The 14,571-nt window shown below is 37.1% G+C and overlaps 1 protein-coding gene across 4 annotated transcripts in view; it reads right to left on the bottom strand.

Annotated features, from left to right (window-relative positions):
- C4H1orf141 (chromosome 4 C1orf141 homolog) overlaps positions 1 to 13,822 on the bottom strand; it is a 59,878-nt gene extending 46,056 nt beyond the window's left edge. The window contains exons 1-4 of one of the 4 annotated variants that reach the window (XM_031968913.1): positions 13,805 to 13,822; positions 12,757 to 12,913; positions 2,399 to 2,505; positions 959 to 989 (exon numbers count right to left, since the gene is read on the bottom strand). The gene's annotated coding sequence lies outside the window, so the exon portion shown is untranslated. Of the gene's footprint in view, positions 1 to 958; positions 990 to 2,398; positions 2,506 to 12,756; positions 13,010 to 13,804 lie in introns of those variants that run through there. The other 3 variants (XM_031968911.1, XM_031968912.1, XM_023503971.2) reach the window with 3 other exon arrangements.
- Positions 13,823 to 14,571: the final 749 nt, after the last annotated feature.

The following is a 14,571-nucleotide window of genomic DNA, read 5'->3' as shown; positions in this document are numbered from 1 at the left end:
AGGGGAAAAGTTCAAAATCACCAATAATTAGGGAGATTCAAATTAAAACTAAACTTCACACCTACTGGATTGGCAAAGTTGACCAAAAAAAAAAAAAAAGAAAAAAAGAAAATGAAAATGAAAAGTGTTGAAAAACACTTTATGGGAAAACAGATCCATTAATGCACTATTGGAAACAGATCCATTAATGCACTATTGGTGGAGCTGTGAACTACTTTCTGGAAAGAAATTTAGAACTGTGACCACCAAAATTACTAAACTGTGTGTATTCTTTAAGTGGTACCATTACTGGATCTATACTATAAAGAAGTCTTTCCCCAAGGAAAGAGGAAAAGGTAGATACAAAAATATTTATAGCAGCTCTTTTTAGGGTGGCAAAAAAATAGAAACTAAGAGACATTCATCAATTGAAGAATGGAAGAGCATATGATGGTATATGGATTGTAAAATACTATTATATCACAGAAATTGTGAAGAGGATAGTTCTGAAGAATACAAATACTATTGTACCATAATAAATTATGGAGGGAATAGTTTCAGAGAAATAGGAATATTTATGGGAATGGATTCACAATGAAATGAGGAGAACCAAGAGACCGACTTATATATTACCTACAACATTATAAAGGTAAAGAACTTTGAAAGATTTAAGCACTCTGATCACTACAATGGCTAACCAGAACTCCATATGACCAGTGATAAAACATGCTGCCCATCTCTTGTCAGAAATTTGATAAAGATCAAGACGCAGACCAAGAAATATCATTTTGTAGACATGGCCAGTGTGGGAATAAGTTTTGTTTGCCTAATATATATATTTTTACAAGAATTTTGTTTTTTGTTTTTTTAATGTGGAAGGGCAAACTATCAGTAGTAGAGAGAGAAAACTTTTTTATTGAAAAGAAATGTAATTTTAAAAAGAGAAAAGTAATAAATAGTTCTAGGACAAATCCAATACCTGCATTTCCTTTCCTATTCTTATGTATATCCTGAAAAAAATAATAAAAATAACATTAGCAATAGTTATACAATTACATAATTCTTTAAGATGGGCAAAATGTTTTAATTTAACCCCCCTTCTGGGCTAGATAGTGTGAGTATTATTATCCCTATTTTATACTTGAAGAAACTGAGACTCATAAAAGTAAAAGGATGTGGCCTATGATCACTTAGCTAGTAAATTTCTGAAATAAGATCTAAATTCAGTATTTTGATTCCAATTCTGGTAATCCAGGTTTTTAACAAAAGTTTATTTATTGAAATTTCTTCTTAGGAATAGTATATTAATGTTTACTTCAAAATCTATCTAAAATAAGGGTTCTTCATGGAAGATGCATTAACTTGTTTTAAAATGATTTGGTGACTACATTCAGCATAATTTTAAAAAAATCTTAGATATATATGACACACACATATATGTACATATACACATACATGTGTATGTGTTGTATACACATGCATACATACACCTGCATATGTATATTGCAAATATACCCTATATATGGGCAAATCATTTAACCTTGTTTGCCTCAGTTTTCTCAACTATAAAACATGCTGGAGAAGGAAATGGCAAAACTACTCCACTATCTTTACCAAGAAAACCCCAAATGGGTTACAGAAGAGTTGAACACAACTGAAAAATAACTGAACAACAAAATATATTATATTTTATGCATTTAAAGGTTTTATTCTGAGGAGTCCACAGACATCACTGTCCAAGATGTCTAGGGCACAGCACACACTCATGCACGCACATGACCACACACACAGAGACACACAGTCACAGACACAGACACACAGACACACACACACACACACCCACCCACACACACACACACAAATTAGAAACCCTTATCTAGAGTACTCAAACCAGTCATCTCTTTCTCTCTCTCTCTTTGTCTCTCTCTCTCTCTTTTTCTGTGTGTATGTGTGTGTGTGTGTGTGTGTGTGTGTGTGTCCCATTTTCTAGTCTATAAAATGATAAAGTTCAACTCTATCTCTCTAAGGTTCCCTCTAGCTCTTAATCTAGATCCTATAGAGCAGAATGCTTCTCATAGTTCTATGGAAAACCCTGAGATTCACTAGTGTTTTAGTAGTCTTTCCTGATCCCCCACTAGTGTGCTCCCACTGATTATTAGCCCGACCTCATTAATATTTTGAAAGCATGTTTACTAATTAGTTATAGCAAGCAGAGTTGTTACAGAGAAATCCCTCCAAAGTAGAGAACAAACTCCCCTCTGGAGTCCTAAAGTCCTTGAGAAGACCACATTAAAATTTAGAGGACACATGTGGTCAAATAATAAAGTGTAAATCCTTTCATCTCTTTGTGAAATTCTCATGAAGTTCTCCTTAGGTGTTGCCTTCTGCAAGGCTTTATAGAATCTTGAATTTGTCTTACCTCGGTGTATCTACTTTATTATCTCAGCTCCCGATGGAGACTCTGCCATCTGCCACTGATACTCAACAAACCCAGCGACTGATTCTGATGGATGGTGCAACATACACCTACGGAAATAAATGCCAGCTATTTGGAACTTTTGAAGTTCACAAAATTATCACCTGGTCATGTGTCAGGGGTGTGTGTGTGTGTGTGTGTGTGTGTGTGTGTGTGTAGTTAGGAAAGAAACTCAACCCTCCCTCCCTAAGGTAAATTTGCTCAAGTGGTCAAAAGTTCCAGAGTGGCTTGCTATTTTATTCAAAGCCCCATAAAGCATGATGGATTCTCTGTAAACAAACACAAGATATTTTCTGGATGGTATCAGATGCATTTATCTAAAGGCTCAAAGCTCCTATGAGTCTTCCGGGAAAGGATTTATTCATATCTTGTTTATTTTTGATTGATTGAGCAAGATAGATGAGCATTCTGTGACAATTAATTGCAGCTGTGATGCAACCTCACCTTTAACATTCCCAAAGGAATAATATGATGGAAGGAAAGAGAAGAGTAGGAAAATTTTTATGTACTGATTCTGAGAATTCGAAAATAATATTGCTCAATCATGATTGACTCTTAGTGACCCTATTTGGGTTTTCTTGGTAAAGATACCGGAATGGTTTGTCATTTCCTACTCCAGCTCATTTTACCCCATTAACATGGGGTATTGAACTTGTGATCTCTGAGGTCAGATTTTGAACTTGGAAAAATGAGAATTCCTGACTCCAGGTCCAGCACAACTACAACCATATAAGTGGAAAATATCACCAAGAAGTAGTTAAAAATAAAAAAATGGAAAAGTTATTGAAATTGGGGGTATAATAAAAATATTTTTTCCCTTAATTATATTTTAGGAAGGGTGTTTTCCAGGAGTTGTAGGAGAGTACTAAAATAAAATAGTATATGAATGATCAGATATATAGTTGTTGCTTTACAAATACCTTTTGGATGGATTAGGAAGAACACTGGATTTAGACTCAGAAGAGACCAGATTTTGCATCCTGCCTCTGACAACTTGTTTGTATGATCTTGGACAAATCACTCACTTCTCTGAAACTCAGTTTCCTTCTTTGTAAAATGGGGATAATAAGGCTACTACCAATGTGCAAATCTCAAAATGATACATAATTGTAAGTTATTAGTACTACCACTATATTATAACTCTGCCACTGATTTTAACTGGAAAGATTAAAATTGATCCTGTATTATTTTCTGATTGATCCTATTTAGAAGTAATAATTGATTTTGTCCTATAATTGCTTAAGTCACAGTTCTTTGTTTCTGAACTTAGTTAATGGCCTATGATGGGTTAAGTCTAAAAACCCAGGTCTCCTGCCTTAAGGAATTTAACTCACCATGGAAAAGGTGTGAGAAGTGGATGGAGTTTGGGCCTGGTATCTTTATTGCCCCAAGTATCCATCAAGGAAGTCTGGTTGGCTGTCCAAAAGTCTGGGCCACTATCTTGAGCACTTATTCTCAGACATCGAGCACTTCTTTGTCTCATAAGAGAAAAATGGGGGATGGAGGGGTTGGTCACTGCTGGCTTCTATTACTAAACAGCCAACCATTTGTGTTGCCCTTAATTCCAAGATGTCATCTACCTTACTCTGTTCTTTGTTCTGTACTCCCCAAATGTAAATAAGGGGAACTGTCCTCCTACTCAGGGTTTTTGGCACTAATGGAAGCAAGCCATGGACCCATTTATTGTCTCTGTCCCTGTGTCTGTGTCTCCCTGACTTATCTTTTTGTCTTTATGTCTATCTGTCTGTCTCTTCCTCTTCCCTCTCTCTCTCTCAGATTTAAATCACAGTCTGGGGACAAGACTAGAGAAATCTAAATGAGAGAGAGCCTATGTTTTATGGTGTTTTAAACTAATTAGAAGCTAAATGTATAACTGAAATATAAGATCGATACTGTGCATCTCCAGATTTTGTTTTAAAAGATCTTATAAATGTTGAAATTATAGTGAGCTTTGTATTTCATTTCTTTTAGGATTTTTTAAAGAGAAATAATTACAACCCTCCTCCAGTGACAGACTTATTTTTTAGAGTGAAAAAAGGAAGATCATTTTTATGATTAGAGAAAAGCTGGGAAAGAAAAACAGTATAGTAAAAAGTAAAATAAACTGCATTTCTTATGAATAATATACTAGAATTTTACTGTTATTTTAATAAGCCAAGTTTTTTCTTCCTTCAAAAAGTAGTTTATTTTTTAAATACATGCAAAGATAGTTTTCAATTCATATCTGTAAGACGATGTTCCAAATCTTTTTCTCTCCCTCTCTTACCTTCTCCCTCCTTGAAACAACAAACAATCTGGTATAGATTAAATATGTATAATCTATTAAACATATTCCCATATTTGAATAGACCAAGTTAGGTTTTTTTTTTTTTTTTTTTTTTTTTTTTTTGTGAGACATCAAACATATTTATGCAAAAGCATCTTTAAAGAATTTTTGTGCTTCCACCTATTGGTGAATCACAGAATTGCCAACAATTCAATACTGTTATAAGCATATTAATAGTTAAGATTGCACTTTGAAAATAGGTCTTTCATAAGGCATCAGTTTTGTTTAACAACTATGTATGCTTCACTCTTATAGGAGAAACTCAGTGAAGTCAAGATTAATGAAAGAGTGAAACTATTGGAATAAGAATGAAGGGAAAATTTGGAATAAGTAAAGGTGTGGGTGTTCAGACCACAGGAAGATGTACACCAAGGAAAAAAAGAATTCAGAATTCTGAAAAAAAGGTTTTGAGGGAAATTTTGGATTTGTTTAAGTAGAAAGGTGGTGTGAAATTTTACATCTTTACATAGTACCATAGTAATAAACAATTGTATCTTGATTTGAAAGTAAATAGAGGTTTGGAAGTATATTGATAAGTGATTTTTTTTTTGAGATTGTAAGACCCAGATTTGAACAAATTTACAATATTCTCTTAAATGTGATGATTGAGGTAGATCAAAATCTACTATCAGACAGCCAGTTTTAAAATCTTTGATGGCGAATTTGCTAGAAATAGTAGATCCCAAATATGAAATGCTAGGAATAAATGGCCCCTTTGAAAAATAATGCTAAACAATTGAAATTATAAATTAAGATTCTGTGCAATATCATTTGGAAAATAGATTCAGGTATAATTGGATTTATTCTGATATCCTTTTAAGTGAAATGTGCCTGTCCTGATAAGACACTTATGATATTAGAATTTATTCTATTATTTGTCATTTAAGAAAAATTGGGAAAATACATGCATCTAGAAATTTGTTAATTTGAGATATCAAATAATTCATCTCAATTTACCAATTTGTAACATTAATAAAGAAAGTGTCTAACATAAATTTGGTCATTTATTTTAATAGATTTCCTGTTAAAATGATAATCTCTGGATTCTTTTGGGTTATAGATTAAATTGTTTTTAAATGATATGATATTTCTACCATGTTTAAGATATAGTGCATTATTTGCCATCTAGGGGGAGGGGTGGGGAAAGGGAAGGAATTGGAACACAAAGTTTTGCAAGGGTTAATGTTGAAAAATTATCCATGCATATGTTTTGAAAATAAAAAGCTTTAATAAAAAATAAAATAATATGAAACTATTCATTTGAAAATGTAATAAATGATACTATTTTTACTGTGATTTTTAAATAGCAGACATTTCTTTAGGATTTAAAATGCAAACTCCTAAGGGTTTACGAAATTAGGTTTGTTTTTTTTTTTTTTAACAATAGTGGTTTATCCTATTTAGTCTAGCATATTTTGAGCTAACCTAACCCTGAACTGAAACTAGTAATCTTTTTGTCTAATGTAATTTCATTTGATTTATGTAATGTATTACTTTTTGCTAATTGGGTTTTTGATGAATTGTGTTTTGTGCTAATACCTTTCTAGACTTTGAGGATTGTGGAATTAAAGAACATTGTAGTATGAATGCTTTCCTGTGTGAAGGTAATTGGGAAATGCATTTCACTGAATTAATATCATTTGATTAGTATGGAGTTTTGTTTCATGTTTTAAATTCAGGTATCATGTTTCTAAATGTTCTCATATTATAGATTCTGAGAAACCATTTTACATTACAATTGCTGTTAAGGGAATAGTAATTTTATATTAGTGGAGATTATAACTTTTTAATTTAAATACTGTGGAATTATTAGTTTGTTGGAGACTATTGTCATGTTAAAAACCTATTAAGCACTTAATATATTTTAAAAAAGAAGAAAAATTGTTCACCTTATGGAAAAGAAAAGGAGAATGGAAACAAGACCTTGATTGAAAACTTCCTTATTTGCAAACTTGCCAGCTTCAACAAGGTGATTATTTTCAGTCCTGTGAAAGACTGGGGAATGGGATCATTCTTCCCCATTATAAACACTTCTTGATAAGGACAGGGTTTTTTTTTTTAAGTATGTTCAGAGTATAAAAATAATTTGTGATTGTGATAATTATAAGTTATACTTGGAATTATCGGTACTGAAGTTATATGCTTAACCACCTTTGTCTTAATAAACTCCAGTCTGAGAAATATGTTTGCTTTAAAGGGGTTAGTAAGCAGTCATATATTCACTTTCTATGCAAATTTACAAAATGTGGATTACTTTATTAAATTCTACCAATTGACTTTTTGTTTCAGGATGAGTTTTAAGCTATGTTTGAAAAGGAGAAATGCTAGAAGAAGGGATGTTAAGTAAAATCTTTTGTGTGATTTTTTTTGGAAGGACTGATAAACTTTTATTTGCTAATTAATTTATTGAAACAACTTGAGAGTGTGGGAAATGACTGTATTCAGCCTTACTGTGATTACCAAGACTTCGCTGTCTGAGATAAAACCTTTTGGAATCTGACTTTCCTTTTTGAATTTCATTTTCAGGTTTGGTGTGCTCTTGAGCCAAGGTTTCACAGCTTTAAAAGAAATGCCCACAGATCAAGAGGAGTGACATCTGAGATAGCCAATAGATATCTGACCCTGGGAATAAATTGAGAGGGTGACCTTTGGAAGGCTCAGATAGGACCCTCTTAATTCAGTGTCCCATGTAAGAAATCTTTCCACCTAGTTAACTCTGAGCCTAGCTATGGTATTCTGCCATACACTTGGCTGCTTATGCTATTCTCACTGAAATTCAGTGGAACTGAGGATGCTTTATACTGTCTTATATGTGCTAAGTTATTCTGTGCCCTTAAACTTTGGGCTGGAGGACCAGCATTGATGCTGTTATAATCACATTTCTGCTACTTCCTCTTATATCAAATCTTTTTTTGATTTTTATAATGAATATTTTTATATTTTTATTTTGAATATTTTTATTTTTATATTTTTATTTTTGTATATTTTTATATTGAATATTTTTATATTTTTATAATGAATTGATAATGAGGTTAGTTAATATTGATGGTTATGGTATTCCTTAGGCTTTCTGCTTCACAAGCTTGTTGGCTGAGTTATCTCAGTTACCTTAGAGACATGTTAATCTCCCTTCTGAATTCAGTTCACTGTTTTGGATAGTTTTACTATGATTTTACTATGATTCATCAGTCTTGTAACTCTTTTTCAATTTGCATTAACTACTGTGTTAAAACCTGTTCAAAATTTCCATCTGAAAAATTTCTTTGTGTGCCCAGTATTGATAATGATTATGTTCAATATTTTATGAATTAGACTGCCGATAAGTGATCGGTAAGAAACGTGTTTGTTTCCCCCGATCAAAGGGAGGGAATTGGGAAGATTAAAATTGATTGATATTATCATGTTTACAAGTAATTGATTTTATCCTGTCACTGCTTAAGTCATGGTTCTTTATCTCTTAACTTGGTTCAGGGTTCACTTGGCTTGAAATGTTGAGTCTAAAAATCCAGTTCTTCTTCCTCAAGGAATTTAGTTGGTCTTGGAAGATGTGTGAGAAGCCAAAGGAATTTGGGCCTGATACCTTTATTCTACCAAGTATCTTTCAAGGATGTCTGTTCAAAAGTATGGGCCAGCATTTTGCACACCTGCACTCACATTTTGAACACTTCTAAGTCTTCTGTGACTTTTTAAAATTAAGGAGCTTGTGATATTCCTTTGTCCAACAAAAAGGAACTGTATAAATTATGAAGGGAAATAAAATTTAAAATGAATACCATCAGTCTTTACAGCTGTTGAAGAGAATTTCTAGTCATCATCAACTTTCCCATTCTTTCCTAATTAAATGTGACTAACAAAACCCACCTCTGATGATGAGCTGAGATGGATAGACAGCACCATGGAAATGATGAACATGAACTTGGACCCATTTCGAGAGATAGTGAAAGATGGAAGGGCCTGATGTGCTATGGATCATAGGATCACAAAGAATAAGACACAACTGCATGACTGAATAATAACTAAACAACTATAATTTCATTAAGAATAATGTTCAAAAGAAACGAATTGTATTCTCAATCACTAGGACTCCTTACTTCTTAAAGATAACAGAAATAGAACACACACACAAAAAGAATTCTCTAACTGTTCAAAAAGAAAATCATTTATCCTAAATATGAGTTATGGTCTGAACCAATGATTTCATACATAAAGGGAGCTCCCCCATGAAGAAACTAACTCTACCAACGTAGATCTGATACATCTTCACTGAAATGTAAGAATCCCAAGAGTTGCCTGAAGTCCTCAAAGTGTCAAGTGGACTAACCAGTATCATATAGACAATATGTATCACAGGTAAGACCTTAACTCAAATCTTCCTTACTCCAAGGTCAGCTCCCTACCCACTATACTATATACTGTCTCCCTATACTCACAAAAACTCACATTTCATCTCTGTCATCCAGGAAAGTACTTTGCTGGACAGTACCAACGATATTGAATAATTGTAATTTCAGATCTTCAGTTTTACAGTCCTCGATGTAGTAAAGGTTAAATCAATACCAAAATGATCAAAGCAAATGCTATCATTCCAGTGCCCATTCTCTGGCTTTATTGGAAAATTGTAACACCTGTGAGATTTTTTAAATACCCATTGCTATGGGTATACTTCTATGAAATCATCATTCATAGAATGGGCTCTGAGCATGAGAAGCTGACACAGAACGAATGTCTTTATTACCCCAAGAAATTAAACTAAGGCAAAGTTCAGATTAAAAATAAAATTTGTCTCAATTATATAAGGACTTCAAATCAAAGTATATTCAAAGTAATTTTAAGTGAAAGTGATCAATCAACTGGGGAACTAGGAATTCTAAGAGGAAGCTGGGAAGAGAGAAATGCATTTTAGGCATGGGGGACAGCTTGTGCAAAATCATGAAGGTAAGAGATGATATGTTGATTTCAAACCTGGGAGACTGTGATAGAATGGGAGACAGGGACTCACTGGCACAGGAAAAGCTCAGTGAGGAAACTTCTCCTTCTAATTACAGGCTAGTACATGCTTTAACTTATCAGCTTAGAGTAATGCCTAGATCAAAGCTTTTTAACTGTGGGTCACAAATGTGGTTTCTTAACTGAATGTAGGAATCATGAAATTATAATTTATTATCAATGTTTAATTTGTATACTTAATTTTTAGCCTATATACCCAAGGATGTGTAAAAATTTCTTGGGTGAAAAGAGTTGTGAATAGAAAAAGTTTATGCAGCCCTGATCTGATCTAGATCATCGAGAGTTCAAGTAAGACAGCCAGTATGTGAGAGGCTGAAGAATTGGATCTCTTATCTTCCTCACTCCAAAGCCCATTCTTTATCCACTATACCAGGTAGTTAACTCATGACTTGAAAATTCAAACTCCCCAGTTCAGCCCCAAACAGATCAAAATATAATTGGGAAATAAAATACATCAAAAAAATGATAAAACACAATGTTAATTTGTGATTTTCTAAATCAATTTGTGGTCTGCAGGGATTAATTTCTATTTGTTTTACTCCTTTCCCTCTAAGTTTGAGTGTTCCTCAGTTCTCTACCCATAGTTCTATTTTTTTTCCTCTCAAATCTAAATCTCCAGCCTTGAAGCTCCCAGGATATTCCATTTCCAACTGCATCTAAAGGCCCTGCCAACATTTCAAATCAAAAACTTTCTGAGCTAAATTTACCCTTCTCCACGTATCTTCCAGTCCTTCCAATTTACCCATTTTCACTTAATGACACTACCATACTTTCTCCTAATCATCCTGGGTCAAAACATGTTCAACCCCTTCTTTTAAAGTACAGGTCTGACCTGCAATCTGACCTCAGACACTTACTAGCTATGTGACCTTGGGCAAGTCACTTAATTCCTGTTTGCTTCAGTTTCCTCAGATGTAAAATAGAATAACAATAGTACCTGCCTCTCAGGATTGTTATGAAGATCAAGTTAAGATAGTGTTTGTGTGTTACTGTATATCTATGTCTGTGTGATCCATATATGTGTGTGTATATATAGATATATATGATCTATATGCTATTATTATTAATATGTGCAAAAGGAATTAGACTTTTTCTACTTGGCTAAAAAGAGAAGAACCAGGGACACTGGGCAGAGAAAGATGCTAAGAGTAGTTATCAGGAAAAACTTCCAACCTCAAGTTAACCATATCCCCAGGTACTGTGCTAATAGTTGGGACTGCTAAGGAAAGCAAAATTAATCCTTGCTCTTAAGAGCTCACTGTCTAATGTCTAAAGAGCAGAGGCATCCAAAAGTGGCTTGGCGCCCCTCAGGAGGCAGCGAGCAAGTGCCCTTTCACTAGGGGCCTTCAAGCAAAGACCGAGTGATTTTGTTGGGAAGGGTATAAAGGAGATTCCTTTTCAAAGATAGGTTGCGTTGGATAGTCACTGAGGTCCCTTCTCAACTCATATTTGGACACATCCAATGGCCTGCCATTGCTGCTGGCGCCCAGGTACCATCTCCCACTGGCGCTTTTTATTCTCAGGCTTAAGGCAATGCCTGGCATTTAGTAGTAAGCAATTGGGACAATGCTTATTGATTGGTTGATTAGTAGCATAAAATACAATTATTTGGACATCTGGCTCCAACCTATTTTTACAGTCTTAGTTCATTGCTTCTCTTCACAAATTCCATATGTGAGATAAATTGGAAGAAAAAGCTAGTCTTCAATCTCATCCTGCTACTTCCTTTCTCCTCCCTCCAGGAGCTCGACCTGGAAGTGCCCTCCCCCTCCATCCCTTCCCACCTGTCTCCAGCCTCAATTTGCGTTCTCCCTAGCTGGATTTGAACTCAGGTTCTGTGACCCCGAATCTAATGTTCTTTCCACCCTGGTGACTTTGTTTTGTTTTAATCCATAATAAAATACATCTCAATGGAGTCAGAAGCAAATAGAAGTTCTGGGTACTGAGTACTTCTCCCCCACTTCCCACTTTTCCTCTTCTTTCAAGGGAATGGCATCCTCTGCTCCCTCCCTCCCCAGAAACCTATCTTCCCACTTGGCCCGGGGTCTCGAGCTTCTCCCCTTCGGCCCTGAATCCAGTCTCACCCAGTCTCTTCTGTCCCGCAGAAAGAAAAGGGCAAGAGCTAAGAGGGAGAGGGAGAAGGTTGCTAAGGCCCATTGCACGCTGAAAGCATAGGGTGGGGAAAGGCAGGGGATCACTACAGAATCCCAGGAGGTCTAAGGGATCTCCAAGGCCAGGTGCTGGAAATAGAATCCCCAAGACAATAAACACCTCAAGCAGCCTTCGCACCTTTGCATAAAGACCTCCAATGACCCATTGTTCTCCATCTTCCCCAGCAGCCATTCTATTTTTGGACAGCTCCAAAGGCTCTGAGTTCCCTGATACCTTGTCTAAATTTGCCTCCTGGAACCTCCTACCCATAGCTTCTGGTCCAACCGTAGGATCAAGAAATAAGAGAAAGATGAGGAGGATAGAGGAAGAGGAGAAGAGAAGGACAAAAAAAGGAGGGGAAAGGAGGGAGAGAGGAAGAAGAAGGGAGGAAGAGGAGAAAGATTAAAAAAGGAGGGGAAAGGAGGGAGAGAGGAAGAAGAAGGGAGGAAGAGGAGAAAGATTAAAAAAGGAGGGGAAAGGAGGGAGAGAGGAGAAAAGGGAGGAAGAAGAGGTGGAGGAAAGAAGAGAGAAAGGAAAGAGAGGGGAGAATAAAGGTTCAGGGAAAAGTAAGGGAAGTTAGGAAGAAGAAGAAGTAGGTGAGAGAGGGAAAGGAAGAGAAGGAGAGAAAAGGAAAAAGGGACAGAAGAAATGTAGAGGAAATAAATGAATGGGACCTTTCTAGGATGGCGAGAGAATGTGAGCCCTCCCACACTCATTCTTCTTCTTTCTGAGATGGTCTCGGGCAGATCTATGACTAGAGCTGAAAGAGATCTCCTTTCAGAAAGTACCAAAAAGCACAACGCCGAGTCCCGCCTACCTTTAAGCGACTCCTCTTCCGTCGGTTACCTGCTGGTGGGGCTGCGAACAGCAGCCACGACCAGCAGCTGTAGCACACAAGCTGGATTCCCTCCAAGTGTGTTCGCTCTCATCCTCCGACCCGATCCTCCAGTGTCCCAGCTCTGGGACCGCACCATCTGGGGCTCAGGGGAAGTGGACATGATAAGTAGCCTACGTTCTTCCCCACCGACCTCGAGTCCCTAATTCCCTCCCCCATCCCGCCCCCCACCCGTTCCTCTTCACTCCCCCCCATCCCTCTGCCCCCCTCAACACACACACACCCTGGAACACCAAAGGCAGGGGCGCTGTCGTACCCCCCATTCGATGGCTGGGGCAGAGGAGTTGGAATACTCAACTAACAATAGGAGAGCCGGCCGCCAGTCCCATAGAAACCTGCCGGCGTCGCTCCCCACTCTGGGCTATGGTGAAGGTCAGGGAGTGCTTGCACCTGTCGCAGCCAGCCTCCTCCTCCCCTCCCCTTCAGCTCTGGAAAGGGGTCTCCCTCCCCCCAGCCATACTTTTAAACCAGGGGTTCTATCCTGGGGACCCATGGACCTCTTCCACAGTTAGAGTTTAGGGGTGAACTTGGATGGAAAAGAGATGATAGTTTTCTTTGCACCCATCTGGAAGTGAAATTTGGCATTTTCTTCAATTATTTACAGCCATGATTCCAAGGAGCGCTCCCTACTGGCTTCCCCCACCACCTCACCCCTCTCCCAAACCACTCCTGCACTCAGGTTTGGTTCTGAAGCCTCCAAAGGAGCCCAAGACACACACAACCGATGGAGCCCAGTCTTAGAAACAGTCCAAAGCCCTAAAGTCTAAAGGAAGGAGACTATGTAGAGAGTTTGGGATGGAGCCTTTTCCCCTTGGACCCATATGACCCTTCTAGAAATCTGTGCAATCAATACTGAAGCAGTAATTAAGCAGCTTCTAGGTGACAGGTGCTGTGCTGGACCCCCCAAGTGAACCGATCCTCCCTTCCAAAGATACCTTGGGGATTGTACTCCTGCCTAAGATATACTGACCTGTCTGCTGGTGAGAGAGCTCCAGGACAGACCGGTACTGCCATTCTCCTCCTTCCCACTGGGCACCTTAGTTAGGAAGCTTTTCCAGGCATCAAGTTTCAATTTGTCTCTTCAACGTAGCCTCTTTATTCCTGGTCCCGGCCTCCCAGGAGAAGCAGAAGCAAACTAATCTTTCTTCTATAAAGGTTCTCCAAATACTTGAAAATAAGGATTATGTGTCTTCTAAATCTTCTTGTTTCTAGCCTAAAGATTCCCAGGTCCTTCAAATGATTCCCATGTGGTACATCTCTATTCTTTTGAGGTTCCCAGGATCCAGATTTACCATCTAATGCAAAAGTTAAATTTACCTACTTAATTGTAAGTAATTAATTGTAATCATTTCTCAATGATTTCAATGTTTGCTCACAGTTCCCCCCCCCCCAACTTCAGCTGTCATACAGGATTTCAACATATATGTAGATGTCTCTCCCTGACTCCTTTTCATTACTTGCAGGGGTCCCTTCCTGACCACAAAAAAAGCCATTGTTTCCTACTTTTTCCACCTGTCTCCTGGCCTGATCTCCCTGCAGGGCTAAGAGAGAAAAAATATTCCAGCTGCTACCTGCCTCACACTGGTACCCTCCTCTGAACTGTTTCACAACTTTGGAGAACATCATTTTGAGACTGAATGCCTCGGGATGCTAATAAGCTTCCTGAACTCATTCAAATTATTAATAAACTCCTTCTCAGTCATATACTACCCATCCCATTGATCTCAAATCCCAAAC

The sequence above is a fragment of the Sarcophilus harrisii genome, chromosome 4, assembly GCF_902635505.1.
Source record: "Sarcophilus harrisii chromosome 4, mSarHar1.11, whole genome shotgun sequence".
Taxonomy (NCBI): domain Eukaryota; kingdom Metazoa; phylum Chordata; class Mammalia; order Dasyuromorphia; family Dasyuridae; genus Sarcophilus; species Sarcophilus harrisii.
Note: the sequence above shows the minus strand (reverse complement) of the source record. Positions and strands in the feature narration are given on the sequence as shown.